Below are 24283 nucleotides of genomic sequence, written 5' to 3'. Positions count from 1 at the left end.
TGTTTTAGCAGCAATGAGTCCTATGGCACCTTATAGACTAACAGACGTATTGGAGCATGAGCTTTCGTGGGTGAATACCCACTTCATCAGATGCATGCAAAACAGTGTTTTAATACCACTGTGGAAATAATCATCTGGCATGCAGTCAGAAGGGTCATGGGTAAGTCTTGGTGCCCTGTGGACAACCCAGAACTTCCTCTGATACCTCCCAGATGTCAAAGATGGGGAAAGATGTCAATCCCAGAAAGTTATCCAGGGAACAATTTTTCCAGAGTCATCCCTGGAGAAGTTGGAGGGAATGGCTTGTTATGGCAAACACACCCAGGGATCTTCATTGTTTTCTAGCAAAAAACATGTGACAGTTTTATTGGGGCTAAAGAGTTGTTGAACTCCTGCTCCACACTTCTATCTGTCAATCTTTATGCAGCTAATATTTACAAGAGATAGAAAACCCAGTGGTAACTGTGTACACAAGGCTGCCCACGAGGCCATCCCTTTTTGCAACAATTAAGATTTTCGGCCAGAACAAGAAACTAATTTTCCAGACTACTCAGGACTCTGTTTGCCATCAAATAAACTGGACACGTTAGGCATAATTTTCACTCTATCCAAGCTAGACCATCTTATAGTTCATATTAATAATATAGTTAAAATGTTCAGATCAGAAACATCCTAGGGAACAAGTCTATTTTAGTTATGTGAGTGCAACATAAGTACATAGCTACACAAATCAAAAGGGGAATTTTGTATTTTTTTTTATTGAACAAGTACAAGCTATCCTAAATTAAAGAAAAGTTTCTGATCTCCAATTTGTATCATTAACTGATCACTTGAGAAACAACTCTAACCACAACAAGTGAATACTAGAACATATAAAGCATTCTGCCCAGAGATGAGCACAGAAATCACTTTCATCCGTATAAAACCACAAAGATTCCTTGACTAGCAGAGCTCATGTGCACTGCAGAGGCAGCATACTCAGGCGAGCTGAGTGGAGGAGGAGGAGGAGGAGGAAGACACAGCCTCACCAGCAAACTCTGATTAAGGAACAACAGTGACAGACAGAGACTGCAAGAGCCCTATTTAGGCAGAAGAATGGTGGCTGGAATATGGCACAGTATGTGTGTGTGTGGGAGGAAGCTGAGAAGTTGGATCCTTCCTTAGGGCTTCAGCAAGGTGTTGCCTGTTCCAACTGCCTTCACCTACCTAACCACAGATTTGTGATACTCAGTTTAAGCTTTTCAGGGCATCTCCTCCCGATACAAATTCTCTCCTCAAGAATGGACTAAGCTAACTCCCAAACCTGCTGTTTTCTTTGCAGTAACAGAAATAGTATTTTTAATGACTCACTGGAACTAAGTGCATTTGACATCATGAGCATATTTGTGTATCCTAGCAACCATCTGACAGCAAACATTTTGCAGGCCTTTCCCTTTCTCCAAACACAGCAGTGAGGATGGATACCAGGGCATTCTCAATAAGACAACTAGTTTTGGCAACCAACTTCCCTGATATACACCTCTTCCCTGATCTAATGCGACCTGATATAAGATGAATTTGGATATAACGCAGTAAAGCAGCGCTCCAGGGGAGCAGAGCTGCGCACTCCAGCGGATCAAAGCAAGTTCAATATAATGCAATTTCACCTATAACACGGTGAGATATTTTGGCTCCTGAGGACAGCATCATATTGGGGTAGAGGTGTGTATATATAAAAAAAGATAATCCAACCCCATTACCCAACTGCCTCCCTGACCCTAAAGTTTGCTTCACCAAGAAAAGCAATCATGCTGAAAGTGGGTTTTTACTCATTGGTTTAGTGGACATGATGGTGACTGGCTAACAGAGGCAAATCACACTCACGCTCACCATCATAAAAGACAACCATTGGGAAAATCTACTAGGACCATGTTTTACCTACAACTATCTGACACAATGCTGAATGAAATGTCTATCCACAGTAAGCACTCAGGCATAGTCAGCATCACATCCGCTACCCAGAATATTGAAATCACATGCAAAAAGGAATATACATTCTAGTGACTATGTTCTCCCTGCTCCTCCTAACCGTTGCACCATCCATGTGGACCCTGCACCTCATTTTATTCACGGTGCCTGTCAGCCCATGGAGACCCTGCACTTCATATACCCCCACAGGGACCCCATGCCACCAGCCTCCACACCCCCCATCAATGAACCCCCACAGGAATCTCATGCCCCCACACCCTCACCAGCCATGACACCGACCTATGGGGATCCTGTGCCCCACAACCCCCCAGCTTGTGCCTCCCACCCATGGGCGCCCCACGTCCCCCAACTTCCACACACCTCATCAGTCACCGCGCCCTACATCCCCTAGGTCCCCGCCAGCCACTGCATCCCCCACGGGCAGGCGAGGATGGCCCGAGTCGCGGTGCCACCAGCCCCGGGGGGCCAAGGGCCGCTGCGCTCTGCTCCGGCGGGAGGCTCCGGCCGTGCCGGCTTGAGGGATCGCTGCCCAGGCGCGGCCGGTGAGTGACGACAACGTCACTAATGGCAGCCCGTAAGGGCTCCGACCCCGGCCAATGGCAGGAGGGGGCGGGATCTGCCCCGTTGTCAATTTACATCCAATCCGGTGAGCAGGAAACCGCGGACCCTTCCGTGGGGCCACCCGGCCACCGTACGCCCCCGGCCAGCGCTACCCGCGCGGCTCCTCTCCTCCAAGGCGCCGCTTTGCCCCGGCCGCCGTGTTCCTCTGCGGAACCCCTCGAGCCTCAGAGACACCCCCAGGCCCTCCCGGCTTCCGTCCCCGCCACAGGGCGTCTCCCTCCCAGCCCGGCTCCCCGGCAGCCCCCACCCCAGCGCCCCTCCCGGCTTCCGCCCGCCCGCCCGCCGCCGCCTCTGCGCTCCCGGAGCCCCCCACTGACACACTCATCCCCAGAGCTGAAGAGCCCGCGCGCCTCCTCCCGAGCCCGCGCCCCGCACTTAGGCCGGCGCCGCCCCGGAGCGGACACCGGGCCCAGACTCACCCGGGTGCATCCCCTGTCACGGCAGCAGCATCTCCCCCGCCGCGTCCCCCGGCTCCGAAGCCTGCCTCATCCGGGCTCCGCGGGGGCGGGGCCTCCGCTGTGACGGCAGGCCGGAGGGGCGGGGCTTGGGCCGCACATCATAAGCGAGCCGCGAGGCGCTGGTCGAGACCCGCCCGCGTGGGGGCGGAGCTACGGTTGCGTTTAATATACGGGGCGGGGCTAGGAACCGGCTTCCAGCCGCCAGACCCCCCCCCCTCCCCAGCCCCTGAGCGCCTGGGGGGTTCGGGCCTTGCTCCGCCCCACGTGGCCGGCGCCGGGGCGGGGTCTGCCGTTCCCCTGCAGCGAGGGAGCCCGGCTGGGGTGGGGGTGTTTGCAGCAAATCCAATGGGGTAGCGGGGTGGTGGGCTGCGCTGCGCTGGGCCCGCTCTAGCGCGGGTCAGACGGATGCCAGGGCCCCTGCTGGCCCGATGGGAAAACCCCTCGGGGCGGGGGGCAAAGGGGGCAATGTGTGGGCAGGTCCCCCTGGGACTGGGCAGCTGTGAGCTGGCCAAGGCTTTACTAGAAACCAGTTAGGGGTTGGCTGGGCCGCTTCGCCCCCCGTCCCCGGTATGCCCGGGTGCCGCCGGGATGATCCCGACTGGCCTTGTCCTGGAAGTCAAGGAGGCGCAGAAACGAGCGGTGCTTGCAGGTAGAGAGGGGGCTGCTGGGTCAGAGGGGATCGAGGAAAGCAGGGCGATTGCCTGGCACCAGAGCACAGCCCCTGGGTAGCCCTGCTCCTGTGCGCCAGGGGACTGGGTTCAGATCACCCTTCGTGCTTCAGATACCAAAGCAGCGATGCGTTCCTCGCAGGCAGGGCGGGGACTGAGCAAACGGAGCCGCGCTGCGCTCAGCGATAGCTCACAGGCTGCCCGGAGTGGCAGAGAAAGAAACTTGGCTTGGGTATGCTCTGCAGTGTGAAAGAGCCAGGCTGTTTTACCTTTCCAGACATGCTGTGAGGGAAGCACAGCGTGTTATCTTGAGAGCTGATAAAACAAATTTGATAGAAAAATGGCTTTTTTGTCAAACAAAGGCTTTTGTAGAAGTTACTTTCAATTATTTTTCCCTTTTTTGATAGAAAAACCAGACATTGGTTAAAATTTGGGGGGGGGGGTGGTTGTTTTAAAAAAATTACCAAAAACTTAAACCAAAACTGCCGTTTGTCAACCCTCCCATTCTCTCCCCCTACCCCGTTTATTATTTTAAAGGAAACTTTAACAAAAAATATTTTTAGTTTTCCTGTGAAAAATGATTGGCAGTTTGGTAAATCCCCACGTAAGACTAACCACATGAAAACTCCAAGGGAATCACCAATGCTCATAGTAAAACATTCCCTGGTCACTGCTCAACTTTTGTGGCATGCTTCATTCTCCCCTTGCTCTTGCATTTTTAAGATACATATTTTTATGGTGCATTTGGAGGGAAATAATGGATTTATGAGAACAAAAAGTCACAACTATGACCCTCATCCCCACTGTCATCCTACTCTTCAGCTGGGATCTCATGAGAAGGATCCCCTGCATTTCTCCTTCTCTCCCCCCTACCCCACCCCACCCGCACACAGTTATAAATCGTATAGTTGTGATAACAGACTTCTTGCATCAGCTTGCTCCTAGCTGTGTTCCCAATATTGGATTCCCTTCTGTTCTGACCTCCTCCTAGTATCATGTCTCCAGCTGCCATCCTACTGGGCGAGTGAGATGGCCCAGCCACCCTGTGAAAGCAACAGCAGGCAGTGAAAGGGGCCATGTCTACGGTAGTGGGAAAGAGGTTGCCGGACTATAGAACTAGAGAGGAAATGAGGTTGTAGCAAAGAATTGTAGAATATCAGGGTTGAAAGGGTTTCTAGTCCAACCCCCTGCTCAAAGCAGGACCAATCCTCAACCATCCCAGCCAGGGCTTTGTCAAGCCTGACCTTAAAAACCTCTAAAGAAGATTTCACCACCTCCCTAGGTAACCCATTCCAGTGCTTCACCACCCTCCTAGTGAAAAAGTTTTTCCTAATATCCAACCTAAACCTCCCCCACTGCAACTTGAGACCATTGCTCCTTGTTCTGTCATCTGCTACCACTGAGAACAGTCTAGCTCCATCCTCTTTGGAACCCCCTTTCAGATAGTTGAAAGCAGCTATCAAATCCCCCCTCATTCTTCTCTGCAGACTAAACAATCCCAATTCCCTCAGCCTCTCCACATAATCATGCGCTCCAGCCCCCTAATCATTTTTGTTGCCCTCCACTAGACTTTTTCCAATTTTTCCACATCCTTCTTGTAGGATGGGGCCCAAAACTGGACACAGTACTCCAGATGAGGCCTCACCAGTGTTGAATAGAGGGGAATGATCACATCCCTCGATCTGCTGGCAATGCCCCTACTTATACAGCCCAAAATGCCATTAGCCTTCTTGGCAACAAGGGCACACTGTCGACTCTCATCCAGCTTCTCGTCCACTGTAACGCCTAGGTCCTTAGCTGTAAGGGAGTGTGCAATTGGGCCAAATGCAGTATTGTGCCCAGTGTAGGATCTGTGGCCAGTCTGGAATCCTATTGACTCAGTAAATGTAACCAAAAAGGAACTGCTTTTCTCAGAGACCAAGATTCAGTCACTCTATGAAAGGGGAAGTGGAGGACAGGAAATGCGGTTAAAGTCAGGAAACAGAGCAGCTGACAGTTGCCTATGTGTTTCAGGTCTTCCCCACTGTTTCAGTTGAAACCCTGTGACGATCACATTGCACATCTCGAGTGTTTGTCGCTAGGAAAGTTAGTGTCTGGTCAATATCTGAAAGTTCAGATGCCCGGTCTGGGGAAAACCAGTGAAGACAGAGGAGGGTAGTAAGAGTGAGGCACTGAGATATCTTGGCAATGAGCCTGGTATAAGAATTTAGCTGGCAGATTACATAGACAAGCCAGATCCCTGTTTTGTTGGATTGTCCCAGCATCTCTACTAGTTATACTGGAACTGTGGATTGGATCCTATCTCAGTACTTCAACAATACTTCCAGATTGTTTAGTCTGCTCCTTGCATGCTTTGGGATACAAACTCTGCTTTTGGACACAGCAAAGAGAAGCCCCAGGACCCCAAAAGAGCTGGCTGGCCTCAAAGTCATGATAAAATAAGAGAATGAGCCATGGAGGCTGCCGTTGGGTTGGGGGGGGGGAAGTGTTGAAGCAAAGCAAAAAAATTCAGTTGACATCATAACAAAATGGGCATTTACTGCAAGTGCGGTATTGAGACTTGCTGTGACATGTGTGGAACCTTCTATATCTAGACTAGCAAATCCAGCTAATAACTACAATAAATCAGCCTGCTCCAACTGGAAAATGTTGACTGATTTTTAGTCTTGCTTCCTGTTCTTAGTAAGAGTGGGGTGAGGGCACCAGCAGATCCCAGCCCCAGTGTCACTCCCTCATCCTCCCAAGTTTTCTGAGCTGCCAAATCTGCCTGCATTTCCCCCAGCCCACTAGCTGCCAGCCCTCTCCCAGGGTTTTTCTTATGCACTTGGTTTGGCACCATTAAGTTGCACAGTACATAATCTGTGTAACTGCTTGGTCTTGCCATCACCCTCATTCTCCTTTCCACCTACTGTCACACTCACTTGTGTCTTGTTTCAAAGTAGACTGCAGGCCAGTGTTTCCCAAGCGATGGGTCCCAGGAAGGTCGTCACATCCAGGGCCTGCTTAACCCATCCCTGGGCCCTGGCTTAGGCAAACATTCATTTCTTCCAGCCCGGTGTGGAGGGAAGGTCCTGGGTTGGGGGTGGTATGGCAGGGAGTGCTCACCCTTCACTGGCACCTCCTAGTACAACACCTGGAGTAGGGGAACCAGGCCCAGGCCCATAGGACAAGAGCTGCTGCTGTGGGGTGAGCTCAGTCTCCACCCCAGCCCCCAGAGCCTCCCCTATGTACCGAACCAGGATTAGGGGCAGAGGCTACATATATGCCATGGTGGGTCATAAAAAAAGATAAAACACGGTTTGTGGGATGCCTTAGTGAAAAGTTTGAGAACCACTGGTCTGGGCTCCTCGGGGTTGGTGTGGGTTTGTACAGCACCCAACACAATGGAGCCTTTGCCCTCTCAGAGCTACCACAATATAAATAGTGGGTCAGATCATCAGTGGCATTGCTGCTTTGACTTCAACAGAGCCACAGTGGTATATCCAGCTGAGGATCTGGCTTAATATACATCCCAGGACAAGTTCCCATGGACTTCTGTGTGACTCACTTAGCTGATCTGTGCTCCAGTTCCCTCCTCTGTGACATGCAGAAGATAGTTACCTGCCTTGCTTGGCTGCTGGAAAGCTTAATTCATGTTTTGCAAAGAGCTATGAGCAGGGCTACGCGTGGTTTCACTGTCATTCCTGCTGCACGGCCACCCTATTGCCAAGCCCTTCCTCACAATCTCTACAGTTAGAGAAATTACAATATAGTTTTGTGTGCTAACATTTAGTCCCTTTCTACCCCTTCTCTAACGTGCCCCACCCTTCTCCCTATTCTGCCATCAGTCTTCTGCCTTCTTCCCCCAAATCCCACTTTCTACCTTAGATTGCTATACAGCCCCATGTCTGGAGTATCTGAGCACCTCACAAGCTTTGACCTATTGGTCTTCACAGCATCCCTGGGTGATGGGGAACTGAGCCACCAAGAGACTAGGGCCTGGATCCACAATGGGACTTAGGCATTGCGATGGTCAGCTTTGCGGCACCTAGAACGTCACAGGAACGACGCTACAATCCACAAAGCTGTTAGGCCCTCGGACTCCCTCTCCAATGCACAGGGAGAGACAGGCACCTAAGAATGGGATCCACAAAAGCCAGTACGCTAGGTAGGGAGCTACCTCAGCCAGTCAGTGGGGATGCCAACAACAGGGGTGTGTGCTAAATTCTGCCCTCCCCTGGAGTTTGGCACCTAGGTCGGGCTGCAGGTAGGTGCCCGTTGTGACAGGTTCCCCCTGGGGTGCCACCTGGAACTGGGGTACCACTGAGCCCTCTGGCCCACCAGCCTGGGCTCCCTCTCTCACTGTGCTGCTGTGACAAGTTACAAACCTGCTCCTGTTCCTAACTCCCTCCAGTATTCTCACAGGTAGGGACACACCCAGCTGCAGTTACATGCAGGCTCTCTGACCAACCACTGCATGAACCAACAACGGAGAGACTATAGCCAAAATAACCACCAGTTTCCCAGCCTAGGATTCCTGCCCCCGCCCCTCCCCCCAGACTATAAACCCAAAATTATACCATCTTGCATTGCACAGGGAACTGTACAACATAAGCTCATAGAGTTCACCCCTCCCTCAATGTGGAGAGAAAATGCACCAGCCCCCTGAGCTAAGATTCCCAAGCCCTTCGCTCCAAACTTACTGGTTTAGATTAAAACATAAAATAAGTTTATTAATTACAAAAAGACTTTAAGTCATTATAAGTGATAGCAAACAAATCAAAGTAGATCACCTAGTAAATAAAAAAACCAACAAACTCAGCCTAAGATTCTAGAAAAATAGAATATGAATTAGCAAATTCTCACCCTGGCTGATGATACAAGCAGACTGCAGATTGTTAAAGCACAAGCTGCAATTGCTTTGCAGCTTGGAATCCCCAGGTTTTCTTACACAGGCTAGAAATCTCTTTAGCCTGAGTCCAGCACTTCCCCCAGTTCAGTCTTTGTCCCTGAAGTGTTTTCAGAAGTCCTCTTGTGTGAGAAGTGAAAAACAACCAACGATGTCACTCCCCCTGCCTTATATAGCTTTATCATATGGCAGGAACCTTTTGTCCCAAACTCAGTTTGTGGAAAAACACTGACGTCCCAAGATGGAGCCCAGAGTCATGTGGTCTGGCTTCTTCATTGTTATACCAGGAGGGCTAGTTGTGGGTGTCATACAGATACGTAGTCAATATTCCTAAGTTTAGATACAAAAATGATACATGCACACAAATAGGATAATCATATACAGCAAATCATAACGTTTCCAATGACATCTCACATGACCCATCTTGTACCAAATACATCATAATTATGCCATAATCATATCATAATATCACTGTTAAGAATATGGGGTGCAGTGTCCCCACACCTATATCTGCTAGCAATCCATGACTGGGAACCCCTACCCTGGAGTTAGGAGGCTGCCTTACTCCTCACATAGCAGTGGGGAGAGGGGTAGAAGGTGGATCCCACTGTGTAACTTTTAGCCCAGTGGTTTTAGTACTCACCTGGAATGTGGAAGACCTGGGTTGAATTCCTCCCTCTGCCTGATGGAGAGCAAAAATTTGAATTCGGGTCTCCCGCCTCTCAAGAAAATGCTCCAACCACTAAAAAATCACGGGAGCAGAGGGACTGGATCCTGGGTGTACACGGAGAGACTGAGGGAACCCTACTCCCCCATCAGAACATCCCACAGCTCAGTAGCTAGAGCACTCCCTTGAGAGATGTAGGAAATGAGACCCCTGTTCAAATCCTTCCTCCCCGTGAGGCAGAGGGGGAATTGAACCAGGGTGTCCCTCACTCCCTGGGGGCTCTGACCAGTGGGCTAACAGTTGTAAGGTAGGTGCTGCTCTCCATCCAGGGGGACTCAAGCCAGGAAGTGGCCTCTGAAGACCCCTCCCAGACCAGGCCCTGTAGGTAAGCAAAGTGCTCTTCCACTTGTCTTCCCCCAGCTTGTGGATGGCTCTGGGGCTTAGGCAGGAGATAGGCATCCAGATACCTAAAGGAAGGCAGCAGCGCACATGCCCAGAGGCAGGGGCCAAGTTTGGGCACCTACAGGGTTACGTGGCAGCCAAGTGTGGGGTTCTGTGAGTCACAGTGGTGCCTAAAACTGCGACTTAGACGCATAAGTGGATCTGGGCCTATGTGATTTTGTGACAGGGTGGCCTGTAATAGCAGGGGCTAGACTCAATGTCCCAGGTGGGCCCTGCTAGTCCTATGGCCCTAGGCCTTACCCAGCTCATGCAGGGAGCGTGTGGTAGGGCTGGGACTTGAACCTGGTCTCCTCAGTCCCAGGTAAGTGCACCAGCCACTGGCCTGTCTGTCTTCTTGGGCCTTCCACCCCTGTCCCTGCTCCCCATATCACCATGTGAAATATGCACAGATAATGTAGCTGCTTTGCCTATCCCATCAAAGCCCTCTTAGAGTGGAACAAGTGACCACTGGGAGAGGCTGTGAGACGCTCTGGGCTTCAGGTGACCTGCTGGTCATGAGCCAGTCTCTGGGAGGGTTTGAGCCTCAGAGACAAACCCTTCATCAGTCACTGTCACTCGTTGCCTGGTACGTCACAGTCACACTTTACAGCCTCCTTTCAGCTGCATGCGGTGCCATTGCTTGTGGCCTGTCCCAAGTGACCAGGGAAGGTCACGTTTCAAGCTGAATAGGCTGACGCGAAGTTCCTGTCTGCATACAAAGGGGTCCATTAAAAATGCCCTCAACAGATGAGATCAAATGGTGACCGTGGCCTGAAATCCCTGGGTACAGAAAGGGCAAAGATGCAGTAGTGACAGATGCCTTCGAACAGGGAGATGCCCAATCTTTGCCCAACTGAGGGCTGTGTGGCAACTTGTCACTGGTCCAAAGTCATTCTTAATTTGCATAAAAGGAAACAAATTAGAGCTGCTCTCCTCTTTAATTAATACAAAGAGTAGCCAGCAGACACTGCGGGTTCCAGCAGGCCATGCTCTATGGATCCAAGTGGGCCAATATTCTCCCTATGCGTCACCTTAGGTCACATTTTAGAATTGTATGAGCCACACCCAGGGGCCACATTTTGTTCACTTCTGTTCTCAGAGAAGCCAGAGTGTGCTGGGGTCAAAGAGACACAGAATCAGTCTGCCTGGAGCTTACCAACAAGTGCTACATGTACCATGGCACCTTCGGAACCAAGTTATAGCTCGGCAGAGACAAAGCACCAAATGGATATGAAAAGTGAACTCTCCTTTCTCCCTAAAGCAGTGCTCCCCAACGTGGTGCCCGCGGGCGCCATGGCGCCCACCAGGGCATTTATGTGCACCCGCCTAGTGCCCAGCAGGGGACCTGCCGGTAACAGAGAACTCAGGCTGCGGGCACGGTGTTCTCTGTTCCTGGCAGGTGTGGGGCCTGCCTAGTTCCCAGCAGGAGAGAGAAGCTGCGGCCCCACACCTGCCAGGGACAGAGAACTCTGGGGCTGCAGGCTGCGGGCACCGGTGTTCTTGGTCCCTGGCAGGTGTGGGGCCGCAGCTTAAGCTGGAGAGAAGCCGCGGCCCCCGCGCCTGCCGGGGACAGAGAATTCTGGGGCTGCAGGTGCTGGTGTTCTCGGTCCCTGGCAGATGCGGGGCCCACCTAGTGCCCAGCAGAGAAAAGAATCTGGGGCCCGGCGCCTGCTGGGAACAGAGTACTCCAGGGCTGCGGGCACCAGTGTTCTCTGTCCTCACGGCTTTTCTCCGGCTTCTCTCTTCTCTCTGGATTCATATATTATGTAACATTAAATATATTTTTTTGTATTATTTAATGTACAAATACAAAATAAGCCTTGAAAAATTGTTGGTGCCCGCCACGCTCTTCTGAAAACATGAATGTGCTACTGGTCACAAAAAACTTGGGGACCACTGCCCTAAAGTGATCTCTCTGGTTTGGGGCAGGGCAGGATGGGGTATGGGACTTGGCACTATTCCTGCCCATGCTAAACCATTCCCATGCTATAGTGTTTCCAGGGCTGACGGCTCAACACTCTTGACCAGCGACAAGTATTTAACACAGAGTAAAATACAACATTCATGCTTCTCTGAGGGGAAAGCTCCAAATGTCGCCTATGTTAGACTGCATCTACAAAGTATGCAAGGCCGGTGCTACCATTTAGGCCAACTAGGCAGTTGCCTAGGGCACCAAGATTTGGGGGTGCCAAAAAGCAGTGCCCCCCAATTTTTTTTAAAGCATTTCAGTAGACACTGCGCTGGGAGGGAGAGGGAGTCTGAGCTGCTGCCAGCAGCCCAGGCGTTCCCCTGGGTCAGCGTGCCGCCCCAGCAGCCAGCCCAGGGGTTCCCCTGGGTCAGTGCGCCGCCGGCAGCCAGGAGGTTCCACTGCGCAGTTGCTGCTCCGCTTCTCCTGCCTCCCAGGCTTTTTGCCGTGGGGACGGAGGGTGCCTCAGGGTGGAGGGGGGGGCAGGGAGCTGCTGCAGGGCTGGTGGGGGCGCAAGGTGGAAGTTTTGCCTAGGGTGCAAAACTTCCTTGCACCGGCCCTGAAAGTATGGTCCACATAACAAACCCTGGAAACAGACAGAAGGTTAATGGGTGATGATCTGTATTATTATATAGTGCCAAGGATATAAAGAATGCTCTACAGCAGTAAAATTCACCTCTAACAAGGTCCCTGTCCAGATAATCTTAAACTAGATCAGTATATTTGAAAGCCATAAGGGACTATTAAGATAACCTAACAAGCCAGAAAATGACACCCAATATCTTCTGCATTGAGCCCATAACTTCTGGCTGAACCACCAGCAGATCTTTTAGAAAAAACATCCCATCTTGATTAAAGACTTCAAGTGATGGAGAAACCACCACATGCCTTGGAAAGTTGTCCAATGGTTAATTATCCTCACTGTGTGGTGGGTTTTTTTGTTTGTTTGTTTTGTTCTAATTGTGCCTTATTTCCCGTTTGAATTGTACTATCTTCAGCTTCCAACCCCTGGATCTTGTTATGCTTTTGGCTGGTGCATCAAAGAGGCCTCTGCCATCAGAAATCCTCTCCCCATGTAAGTACTTGCAGACTGCGATCAAATCCATCTCACATCCTTCTCTTTGGTAAGTAAATTAGATTGAGCTGCTCACATTTCTCACTGTAAGGCAGGTTTCCCAGACCTTGAATTGTTCTTGTGGCTCTCTGCTGAACACTTCCCAGGTGAGAGCCTGTCTCTGCAGTCCTTACTCATGCAAAACTCCCAGTATAAAGTCAATGGGCCCAATGCTGCTTTGAGTGTAGCTTTGGCTGAAGGATTGCAGGATCTGGCCTGAGATTTTCATCCAGTTGAGATCACAGCGTATTTCAATGCTAAGGCACTCTTGCACTGTATAAATGAATAGGGAGCTGCAGAAGTTGAAATTTCAATTTATTCTGACCACTACAATTGTATGCAAAACTGTTCTATCCAGGGGTGGCCACAGGGAGAGAGGCAAACCGCCACAGCTGAAGTCAGTGGAGATACCTGAGCTACCTTAAGAGAGGGCTGCCGGCAGAGTGTTTTTCGATTGAGCCCAGCACCTTTGGATTTCACTCCATCCCTTGGTCTATACTGACCCGAGTTTGCAAACCCTCAGATTCTCCCTGCACCCCCTGAATCATGAGGAAGGGGAAGATATGTGAGGCTGGGCAGCAGAGGCGGCTGGAGGGGGGCGATTCTCATTGGAGGGCTTGAATTGTTTAATATCTTTGCTATGGCTGCAATATTATGAGCTAGAAGTAACTAAGGGAGTCTGTTTATTTAACACGTGCACAGTATATCCCTGAAGAATGTCAAGGGCACCTCTAGCTCGGTATGGGCTTCCTTACTGCATCGGAAATCTAAAGCAAGAAGAGAAATGAATAATGTACCCAGGTCTGAGTGGGGAGGCTGCGCCCTATCCGGGCTCTAGATGCATCCCAAACACATTTGTTGCAGGATTTGTCTAATACATTTGATTACATTGTCACACTACAGACCCATGAGACAGAAGCAGGAAGAGCATAGAGCCGTAGACAGAAGAAAATCACATTTGCAGGTTACTGTCATTGCACAGAATGGCTGAATAGTATGTTTATTTCAGCATAGCAGAGCACATGTGAATATTATTCCTATTGTGACCTATCCTGAACTGCACTCTTTGCAATACAGGTCCCACTAACGAGGGAGGCGAGGAAGAGGAATGAAATACAAAGCCCCTAAATTATGCCAATATTTTTTTATGAGCATCAGCCTGTGGCTCCATTTTCAGCTCTGCCAGCTCACAGACTTTGGATAAGTTTCGGCCCTTCAGAGTGCCTCAGTTTCCCCATTTGTACAACAGGAATATTATCATTTGGCCACCTTTGTAAGTGCTTTGGGAACTATGTGGGGAAAGGGCTATAGAAGCAGAGTATTCTTACTCTAGAAGTGCCATGTGATAGTATTAAATGACCCTTTAAGCTCTCTGCACATGGAACTCCTATTGATTTCAAAGGGAGGGCTTGCAAGATTGAGCCTGTATAGTTTTGTAACTCCAAATTTGATTTAACAGAGGAAGCTCAAAGCATAGGGCAGCTCGGAATATTTTTCTTTTCCAATGTTTGGGTTGCTTTTAAGTTTAATCCTAGTTCTGAGTTTCCTATGTTTAGAATGGCTCACTACAAGATTTTTGTACTCTCTAATTCCTGATCATACTCCTGATCTGAATTCCGGCTTGACCAAATTGTCTGGGAATGCCATGTCTAGCAGAAACGTGGCTCTGAAGGATGACTTTGACATAACATCACAAGGATGAGAGTGACTGACGCCATGTCAGTCTCACTGGGGCAGAAACCCTTCCAGCAACTGACACATCAAAACATCTTCTTAGTTGTCGTGACCCACAGGAATTTGAGTCTGCTAACCAAGAGGCAGTGTTGGGATCCATGTTTCCCAAGATGTCTGGCTTGCCTGCCTGGTTAACATTGATTTTAAGTAAATGTTTGCATTGAGGTATGTTTTGCCTGTGCCCTGTTGTAATCTGGAGTCGTTCCCACGCATTCTACAGGGGGCACTGAGATCTCAGCCTCACAAAGGCGCAGTCACTTAGCATTAGCTCCTGCACAATGCAGCCGTGCCTCCCTCTTGGCCATGGCGGATTTGTGTTTCCCCAGCAAAACTCGTCCATTGAAAACCCCGAGAAAAAAAGAGCTTAAATGTATTCTCCTGAGAGAGGGTCTCACGGGGGGGAGGGAGCACTCAAGGGGCTGGGGACAAAGACATGAGGGTGTCTCAGAAGAGCGATCCCATGGAGGGGGGGATGTCTTACCAATGGGGGTCCCAGGATGGAGGCTTAGACAGATGTCTCACAGAGAGAGGAGTGCATGTGATGGGGGGCTGGGTTTGTCTGGGTGAGGGTGAGCATCTCATGGAGGGGGATCCTGGGGGGTGGAATCTGCGGGGCTCAGGAGGGACACGCTTCTCACTGAAGGATGGCAGGAGTGGGCTATCCAGGTGACCAGAGGGGTTGTGGGGGGCAAACCTTGGGCTGTAATGGATGGGACTGTTCTTGGAGGATTTGTCTGAGGCGCTGCTGACTGCCCACAGCCCCTATGGCTAGCACTAGGTGCCAGGGAAAGGGGCTGCATGGTTGGGTTTTTTAATGGACAGTCTGTAAATCGTTAAATGAAACTGCAAACTGTGTGTCCACTGTACTGGGGCCTCAGTTTCTGGCCTTCCACTCTGCTGGGAGCCAGAGAGGGGGACAGAAGCTTTGACTGGGACTAGCACAGCTTTGGGGAATAGAAATGGGCAGATGAGACCCTCAGTGCCCTGCTCCCCCTCTCAGGCATGTGAGGACCTCGGTCACACACACAGCCCCGAGGAGGGGTAGGGCTCCAGGGGGCTTGGCCCCAAACCCTGAGAACAGGGGGCAGGAGAGTGTGTGTGTGTGGGGGGGTGAATGGGGAGAAGGGGAAGAGCTAGCTGGGGGAGGGTTATTGCCCTCATATTGTGGGATGCCGGGCAGCATTTCCCATAGTTCCTTGGTTCTGTGTGGTTGGTAGGCCCCAACCCTCTGCACTGCCACTAACTCCTGTCCCAGAGGACAACGGGAGTTTCCTTTGCTTCTCTATCCACATGCTGAACTGACTCCCCCAGCTGGGCATTTCCCACTCAGGAGCAGGTGGTCTGATTCATGAGCTACACACAGCTCAATGGGATTTGAGCTGCTGGGCAGACTGGGGAAACATAACTCAAAACACAGCCACTCTGTGAGGAGGAGGAGGCTGCAGGGAGGCAGAGATGCTAAGAGAGACTTTGGCAGAGACAGTGGGTACGGGGCGCAGGCAAATCCCAGTGAGCTCAGCACCTCACAGGATCGGGGCCCTGATCCAGGGAGGCAACCGTCTTTCCATATGTGGCCCTGGTACAGCCACCCCGGGACATTCACCCATTTCTGGGCATCTCATCACCAGAGAGATATTGGCAAACTGGGGAAGAGTGAGGAGGGTGCGGGGAGTGATGTATGAGGAGAAACAGAAAGAGTTAAATGTGTATCACCCGAGTATCTGGAGAAGGGCCAGGGCAGGTGTGTCTACACTGCAATTGGGACAGCACAGACAGGCATACCGGGGCTAGCTTTGCTCAAGACAGTGTGCTAACAATAGGCCAGTGTAGCTGCAACAGCATAGGCTAGGCACACGAATGTGTAGCCCAGGCCCTGGGCGGGATTGCACTCGGGCTGCTAGCCCATGCTGCCCCCTGCGCTGCTGCAGCTACTTTAGCGTGAGCACTCACTCAAAGCTAGCACCGAGTGCACCTACACAGGCTGCAATCACTCCTCCAGGCAGAGGCTTAGTGTGGTGCAAATGGGTGCAACGGGAACAAATGGGATGGAGCGAATCGGGGATGTCGGCTGAAGCTCAGGAAAAACTTTCTGACAGTGAGATGGCTTTGGAGGTGGGACGGTCTCTCAAGGGGAGCACTGGCAGCTCCATCCTGGCTGGAGAATTAACAGCAGAGGGAACAATCCTGCCCTGGGTGGGAGACTCACATTTTATGGTGGCTCTGATCTCCTGAATGATCCATCTCTAATTCTAGGACACTCTGGCTTTATCTGCTCTTTTGGCAATGTTTCTGTTGCAGGGGGAACGATGCTAACCTGTATTTAAGCTCCTGGGCCATCTGTAAAAACCAAGAAAGAGCTATTTTCTATCCACATGGAAAGTGTGATTAATGATGCTGGAGTGAGAGGGTTTCCACATTTGGACATGTGCCACTTCGCACATGCATGGCACACAGCAGACTTACTGCATGCTCGCTCAGGAGGGGGGAGAACAGGACATTAACTTGTCTCTCTCTTGCAGCGTGGCCACAGGCGCCAGTTCTCTCGTTTAGTTTGTGTGCAAAGAAAAGAAAAATAATGGAGCTGCGCGCTGGAGCCAGGACTCCCTAGGGACTGCCTGGGAGCCTGACATCTGTCCCTGAAGGAGGCACGTCCTAGCAGTCACCTTGATTAGGCTGTGGAACAATGACAGGAGGATTGTGGGGTCTGCAAAATGGACTGGGAGTGCCCAGTGTATGGCTCAAACTCTTGCTCCATCTCTGAAACCAGGCAGCACAGAGGCTGAGGCTATGGCTACACTGGCGCTTTACAGCGCTGCAACTTTCTCGCTCAGAGGTGTGAAAAAACACCCCCCTGAGCGCAGCCAGTTACAGCGCTGCAAAGCGCCAGTGTAGACAGTGCCCAGCGCTGTAAGCTAATCCCCTTGTGGAGGTGGAGTACCTGCAACGCTGGGAGGGAGCGCTTTGGAGTTTCAAGTGTAGCCATGGCCTGAGACAAGGGAGGATCAATGTGAGAGCACTTAGGCAAGCTTGGAGCAGCATGGCTGGGCCTCAAGGGGCAAACACAGGAGCTGAAGGGCTGCGTGGCTCAGGCCTGGTTGCTGCAAGCCTAGGGTGCATGCCAATTCTACATCTTCAGACCTCCAGCCGGCCTCCTCCCAAGAATCAGCCCCCCACCGCCAGTCCCAACCAGTGTCCTTCCAAAACACACTCACAGTAGGTCTTCTCCTGAATGCAGACCCTCACCCCAGACACCAAACAGCCTCCTTGCCACTGTAGATCCATTCCCTCGCACACCTTCAGCTGGTCCACTCCCCAGCACAGAGCCTGCCACTCACAACCAGCCTCTTTCTCTGAGCAGAATCCTCAGCCCTCTTCCCACTGCACATCACCCTCATGCCAGGGGGCCTGGGCTATTGTTTCATCCCGTTATAAAGAAAAGTTGCAGCCATGAAGCTCGGGATCAGAACTCCCCGACGATGGAAGCTTGGAGCCAGGGTATAGGGCTGGCTCCATCTCTTATTTTTCTGTCTCCTCCCTGAGCTGCAGTGAGCATGGCTCGCTATAGTGCTTCGAGAGTTTACTCTGTCTACGTAGCATCTTCACTGACCCCTGGCTAATACAGAGTTTCCATGTTAGACTGTTCCATCCCTTGTATAAAATACACCAAACTCATCAGCACCCAAAGACTGGAGGTAGGGGTGCCAACCCTCCAGGATTGTCCTGGAATTAAAAATTAATCTTTAATGAAAGATTATGTCATGTGATGAAACCTCCAGGAATATGTCCAACCAAAGTCGCTACCCTAGCTGTAGGAGGCTGAAGGTGGTAGCATAAGCTGCTCACCAACACCAGCCCTAAGATCAAGCTACCTGCATTTATAAAGAACAAGCCAGTGCTGGGCAAAGAACAGCCCCAGGGACATTAATGAAGGGCAAAAAAATCTGCAATGTACCCTACCGAGTGCCGTCTGTGGAGACTACATCTCCCATCATGCCCTGCTCCATCAGTGACCCCTCCCACTCATGTGTCTGAGCTGTTACCACAGGCAGCCCTGGGGTATTACGTGTAGGGTGGCTGCAAACTGCTCCAGTTAGTGCAGACCTTAGGTGTCAGAGGAGTCACCAATGTGGCCAGTGTGGCCACTGGTTGGGCAAGTTTGGGAGCCACTGGCACAGCACTTATATGGATGAGGCTGGCAATAAAGCTGAGCCCCAAGAGGATCAGGTCTCTCTAGAAGGATTATAGTCCACCCATACAGTGTGAGCCCTCTTGTGCACTGGACACTGGAGCAACTGGATCACCGAGAGCATCTCTCAAAGCTCAGCAAGCCTCAGAGAGCCCTACTGGGCACCACTTCCCAGGAGTTCCCATTCAAAGGCCTCGTGTCCTGGAGTCCAAAGAAAGCCATTGATATTCCGTCTGCAGAGCTCGCTTTTTGAAATGCAAATTTCATGGGTCTCTGCCAGAGACAAATTACTACAGTGTGGATAAAGAGCCCCTAAAAAGAGCCGTCTCTGTGCTGCGAGAGGTTTGATGGCCAGGCCCAAAAAGTCGCTTTCGCGGGAGAGCAGAGCTGGTGGCTCCCATCCCCAATCTGCTTTCATACATTAAAGCCCACTTTCAAACAATACAAGGGGAAGGACTGGAGCTGTGACACAAATATTTGCAGAAACAGCAGGTCTCCCCTGCTGCTAACAGGTAGGGGCATTTGTCTAAAAAACAAGGGGATTTCCTCTTTTTGTACCAGAGAGATGTTACAGGGCTTGATGGAGTGAAAACCCACCCACTGACATGGGTGACATGCTCTGTGTCTTTCACTTATAGAATCGATCTACCTGGGGGAAGATTTTGAAAGTCATTGGGACTTAGGTGCCTGACTACCATGTGTGCCTTTGAAAATCAATATCTATCTATCTATCTATCTATCTATGTCTGTCTGTCTGTCACTCCAATAGATACCACTATCTCATTCAATAGATCTAAATTAAAAAACAGGAGGTCCAATGCTTCCTTTAACCTCTGCAGGCAGACCAGATAGCAAACTTTGGAGCAGGCCATATCTACAGCCAATGCAGTGGGGCCTCCTCTGGACACTGCAATAACACATATAATAACAGTAACGAGGACTCGATCTGTAGGGGGTGTGCTCTGCAGTGCACTGTTCTCTTTCCCTCTGACCTGCAAGGCACCCTTCTGTGGGGTATCTGTGGGGTTCAGTCTCTCACAGCTTTAGTGGGGCTGGGGCTGGAGGGATGTCCTTTCTCCAGAGAAACATGCCCTCCATCCCAATGGGAAATCCTGGTGCAATCCCAAGCCAGCAGTGATTCATGTGGCATCCACCACCACCATGGATTGGAAGTTCCCCTGCCAGTGGGGGAAGCTAGGGGTGCCTGAGCAGATCCGTGCTCCCACTCCCCTCGCGTGGGGACCAGGCGACAATGCAGGGATGATGGGTCTCTGCAGTTGGTCCTGGACTCTAGGGGTTTGCAGGCTCTTTGGACCAAACACCCTGCTACTTCTGGGATGTTTTGGCATATGATCAAGGAGGAAACCCCACCAGTGCAAAGGCTTCCTGCTCCTGTGTGGGAATCACCTGCTCTGGAGGCCCTGTGACTGAGGGGTTTCCCGCACTGATCTGCTAGTGAAGAAATCACCAACATCCCTCCCACACATGGGTTACTGAGCTGACAGCTGAGCCTGATGGAGGTTTAGAGCCAGCAAAAAAACCACATGGTCCCTTCAGACTCAGAGCCAGAGAGAATTAGAGGAAATAGATGTATAAATGGAATCAGCAAACGCAGCTGAATCCAAAGGAGGCAGCTCTGCAGATGGCTGAAATGAACATGCCAGCTTTAATGAGTAGAGCATCACACTCAAAGGTCTCCTTGACACTGGCAATAATAATCCTATTTCCCAGTGCCTGGAAGAGCTGAAACTGCTCAGAAAGCACCCATCAGGGATCAGCTGGATACTGTGTTAAGCAGGAATTAGCTCTCCTTTCAGCAGTCCCTGAGTATATTATCAGTGATAATGCTGCCTAAATCTTTGGGGGTGGGGTGGGACGGGGAGTTAGATTTGACAGAAATAGCACAGAAAATTACTCACATACAAAAATACACATTCATGTATGTGCACACACACACACACACACACACACACACTTTGGGAGAAGATCAGTAATTCCTAGGATTGTCAATTCTTTATGCCAATCTATTAATATCATTGGCACCTTTCCCAAGAAACTGCTGACATGCAACTGCATTGTGAAAGCAAGTTAAGCTCCTAAACTGCTTTGTGTGACACCAGGAATCACTAGAAATTGCCACTGTATGTGCCAAGACTACAAACGTAGTGTCCCAGCGAAGCTCCAGTTATTTGTAGTCTCGGAACAGAAAGAACTCAGTGTCCTTTCTATTTATTTAGGAGAGATTATATTTACCACTCAGCACAATGCTAGACCTCTTAAGAGTGTTCTTATCCTGATGGCCCAGAAACCTCCGCTAGGATCACACACAGGGATTCCCAGTGAGTTGAGGGAGAACTGAAGTACGGGAAGGATTGCAGAGCACAGGACAAAGAGTAGCAACAGTTCTGCTTTATAGTCACAGCTTTGCCCCTGGTTTGCTGTCAGATCCCGGGCAAGTCACTCTGGCCCAGATCCTCAAAGGTATTTAGGTGCCTTAACTCTCATAGGTGCCTACATACCTTTAAGGATGTGGGCCTCAGTTTCTTCATCTGCAAAAAGGGGCTAACGATGCAGTAGAATCAGTATTCACTGAACCCCACTTTGCTGAATCGCCCCATTTATTGAACTCTCAGTGGGTCACCCCGTAAATAAGGAGGTTCCAAAGTCAATGCAGTAAATGAGGGTCCTCATCTCTGTGGAGCTCCACCACAGGAGCTTTTGCCTTGCAGAGCTTGGTCCTTCCACAGGGAAATCCCTGCTCTCAGGACTGACTGCTACAAGGGACCTGGCTGCACCAGCCTCTCTCCTCCTTCACATCCCTCCTTACAGCTCATCTGTCCATGCAACACTTCCTCCTTGCTTCGCCTCAGGAGAATTCCTGCAGCCTGCCTGACCCTGTCTGCCTTCTTAGGTCTTCTCCTGGCTCATGTGGATTGGAAGCTCTTTGGGGCATGCTCTGGCTAGCACTGTGCCCCAGCACTGTATAAAATGTCCCAGGTATCATCCTTGCACTGCATCTGATCACAGAGCTTTAGAGTGGAAACAGGGAGCCAGCTAGAGCCAGTGCCAGGGATTATCATAGGAGAGTGGCATTCCCCTCTGAGATGCACAAGAACCCTCAGTAAACTGATGGTGAGCTCATGTCATTCCAGGTGCATTTCTTCTCTCTCCTGAGGAGAGGAGGAGCCCTAAGAACCAGTGCTAAACCTCACTCCATGAAGAGGCCCTTGTCCAAAAGTGCACAGGGACCTTGCCAGGCTTGCCAGGATCGGAATCCGACAGGAGAGTCGTCTCCTGGCACCAGGGCCAGCTTCCGCATTTTTGCTGCCTCAAGCAGAAAAAAAAAAAGCCACAATCGGCTGCGGCACTCGTCTGCAATTTGGCGGCAGGTCCTTCCCTCCGAGGGGGACTGAGGGACCCGCTGCCGAAGAGCCGGATGTGCTGCCCCCCTTATAGGGCCACCCCAGGCACCTGCTTGCTGCGCTGGTGCCTGGAGCCGGCCCTGCCTGGCACCATGGGAAGAGTGGTGGGAGACAGGGCCCTGCTGTGGAGACAAGGTAACTAGAACAAGCAGTTAATATGCCCCAGTGAGCGAGCACTTCCAAGGACAAACACAGGGGTTATGGCCACACAGGTTTATTACAGCTGTTAGGCTCACCGGCCCATGCACAACAGGGCTTAGTGCTACCCCAACTCACTCCTCTGCAACATCCCCCAATACAAGAATCCAAGGGCCTTGTTCTCCCCTTGCACCAGGTGTAGGCGTTTACACACGTGCCAGGGGCTGGGAAGTGCAGAATCAGATCCCCTGTGCCCCTTTGGTAATGTTACATTTTGTTTTTAAAATCTAAATTCTGCCCTGCCCCTTTCTCCCCCTCCCCCAGATGTGCCAAATGGCTCTTGGGGAGAGATCACTGAAAGCAAGAGAGCAAATGGAACTACCCCAGGCCAGGCCTGGGTGGGCTGCCCCCAGGTGCCATTGCAACCAGCAACTCTGGCCAATGTTTACTTCCCTGCACCCTTGAACTGTAACTCTCGGGGGCAGGTATTCCAGAGAAAATATCTGCAGCATCCCCGCATGGCAGCTGTCCAGCTTGGAATGGAGAGGATTTGTCTGTCTGAGAGCAAAAGGGATTAATATACAAGAATTCCATAGACTCATTGGGTCTAATTCACTGCTGACCCCTTGGGGTAACTGCATGCATTTCAGGGGAATTAGGCCTCATTACCATGGTGGAAGTGAGAGCAGAATCAGCCCAGCAGAAGTTTATGGAAAGTAGCCATTAGGTCACCTTGCCCAGCCCCTTGTCAGTGCAATATTGTTCCCTACTGGATATTTCGTAGTGCTTTATCCAGCCTGGACTAAAGCAATGGGACTTCCTTTTGAAATGTTTTCTGCCTAATAACAGACCTTAGGGCTTCTCATTTTAAAGAGGAAGAACAATCACTGACTCCTGGAGAGGGAGAATTTTTCCAATAGCTAATTACTATTTGGATTACATAGCACCTAGAAGCCCCAATCAAAATCCTGACCTGACTGTGCTAGGTGCTGGATAAACACACAGGAAGTCCTTCTGTCCATTGAAATAATCAAGGGGAGTGACAGAACCCATGTTTCTAGTCCTAGTGTTTCATGCTGTAGTTCTACACGAGGGAATCCATCCGCTAAGCCACACTGGCTTTAAGCCAGGGTCTTCCTGAATTAATGTAAGGGAGAGAGAACTCTGATACTCTGGTTGCTTCGTGTCTTTTACCTCCTGGGCCTGTCTCTGCATGCTGGTCGCCTAAGGACTGCGTTTCTCACTTGTTTTTTAGGATTCATTCTCTTTGCTCCCAGGTTCCGGAGAAGATCTCATTATTTGTTTCTCAAAGGAGAAGCTGAGACACCAAGTCCTGGCCACTGGGAAGCAATGGCAGTGCTAGCAAAGCAAACCCTGCCGCCTCCATGTCAGCAGGGAAGCTGGGAAGCCTGCGCCCTCTCCAACACCCCAGCAGGGGTTTGGGGTTCGGGAGGGGGCTGAGGGCTGGGGTAGGGAGTTGGGGTGCAGGAGGGGGTTTGGGGTGTGGGAGAGGGCTCACTAGAGGTAGAGGTTCTCACTATACAGTCCAGTAGGAAGTGGAGGCGGCCAAAGTGACGCTTTGCTTTTTCATGCAACCTCAGGGCACAAAACACAGCAACTGTCTCAAGGACTGGTCCAAGCAGACATGGCCAATTGTATTGCTAGCCAGTGCAACCCAGGCACCTGACTCTGAGTTCTGGGAATGGGTCCGTGACTCAGAACCTTCACTGCAGAGCTCAGCCCAACAAATCCCAGTCTGTGGGCTGTTTGCAAACAGGTCGCTATGACTATTACTCTTCCTCATCCGGGGGGTGTGATGGCCAGGTCAGTCACATGGTATCACTGCTGCTCCCTGCATCCCCTGCAACTTTTGGACTAGGAGTAACAGCATTAGTCTTGTTAATGCACGAGCCCCCTTGTTGCTGAGTCTCCTGGGTACTGGCCCAGGGAGCAGCCCTTCCCCACACACTCCCACCCAGAAAGCCCATTCACAGCAGGGGTTTGGGGTTCGG

At 50.9% G+C, this 24283-nt stretch overlaps 1 protein-coding gene across 6 annotated transcripts in view; it reads right to left on the bottom strand.

The window, feature by feature from the left end:
* The window catches only part of NDEL1 (nudE neurodevelopment protein 1 like 1), a 43501-nt gene extending 40403 nt beyond the window's left edge, over positions 1 to 3098 (bottom strand). For 3 of the 6 annotated variants that reach the window (XR_007768730.1, XM_050919400.1, XM_050919401.1), the window contains exon 1: positions 2329 to 2482. The gene's annotated coding sequence lies outside the window, so the exon portion shown is untranslated. Of the gene's footprint in view, positions 1 to 2328; positions 2483 to 3008 lie in introns of those variants that run through there. The other 3 variants (XR_007768731.1, XM_050919403.1, XM_050919402.1) reach the window with 3 other exon arrangements.
* Positions 3099 to 24283: the final 21185 nt, after the last annotated feature.

Source organism: Gopherus flavomarginatus, chromosome 12 (genome assembly GCF_025201925.1).
Source record: "Gopherus flavomarginatus isolate rGopFla2 chromosome 12, rGopFla2.mat.asm, whole genome shotgun sequence".
In the NCBI taxonomy this organism is placed as follows: Eukaryota; Metazoa; Chordata; order Testudines; family Testudinidae; genus Gopherus; species Gopherus flavomarginatus.
This window is presented reverse-complemented; position numbering and strand designations above follow the sequence as displayed.